The 901-nt window shown below is 41.1% G+C and overlaps 1 non-coding gene across 1 annotated transcript; it reads left to right on the top strand.

Annotated features, from left to right (window-relative positions):
* Positions 1-229: 229 nt before the first annotated feature.
* Positions 230-300, top strand: TRNAG-GCC. The gene has a single exon. It is a non-coding gene; the product is annotated as a tRNA-Gly (tRNA).
* The last annotated feature ends 601 nt before the right edge of the window (positions 301-901 follow it).

Raw genomic sequence — 901 nt, 5'->3', positions numbered from 1 at the left:
TTCAGTCGTGTCCAACTCTTTGTGACCCCACGGACTGTAGCCCATCAGGCTCCTCTGCCTATGGGATTTCCCAGGCAAGAATACTGGAGTGCGTTGCCATTTCCTTCTCCATGAGATTACTAGGAAAGCCCAATTAAGGTATAGCCTTGGCTCAGATCAGATCAGATCAGTCGCTCAGTCGTGTCCGACTCTTTGGATAGGTAATAACTAATAACAGTCTGTTGGGGATTCCCAGGTGGCTCAGTGGTAAAGAATCTGCCTGCCAAGCAGGAGACGTAGGTTCAATCCCTGATCTGGGAAGATCCCCTGAAGAAGGAAATGGTAAGCCACTCCAGAATTCTTGCCTGGGAAATCCCATGGACAGAGAAGCCTGGCAGGCTACAGTCCACAGGGTCACAAAAGAGTCAGATATGAGTTAGCAACGTAACAACAACAATTATCTAGTTTACTTTTTATTGAGATATAATTGACATATGACATTAGTTTCAGGTGTGCAACATAATTTGATATTTGTATATATTGTAAAATTGTCACTACAGTAAGTCTAGTTAACATCCATCACTATATAGAATTATAACTTTTTTCTCATGATGAGAACTTTTAAGATTTGCTCTCTTAGCAACTTCCAGATATTCAATACAGTATTGTTAAATGTAGGCTCTGTGCTGTAAATCACACTCCCCTAAATTATTTATTTTACAACTGGAAGATGGTACCTTTCGATTGCCTTCATCCAGTTTTCTCACACCCCCACATGGCTCACCTCTGGCAACCACCAGCTTGTTCTCTGTATCTATGAGCTTAGTTTTTTTATTCTACCTGTAAGTGAGATCATACAGTATTTGTTTTTCTCTGATTCATTTCACTTAGCATACTGCCCTCAAGATCCATTCCTGTTGTC

This window comes from Bubalus bubalis, chromosome 22 (assembly GCF_019923935.1).
Source record: "Bubalus bubalis isolate 160015118507 breed Murrah chromosome 22, NDDB_SH_1, whole genome shotgun sequence".
In the NCBI taxonomy this organism is placed as follows: domain Eukaryota; kingdom Metazoa; phylum Chordata; class Mammalia; order Artiodactyla; family Bovidae; genus Bubalus; species Bubalus bubalis.
This window is presented reverse-complemented; position numbering and strand designations above follow the sequence as displayed.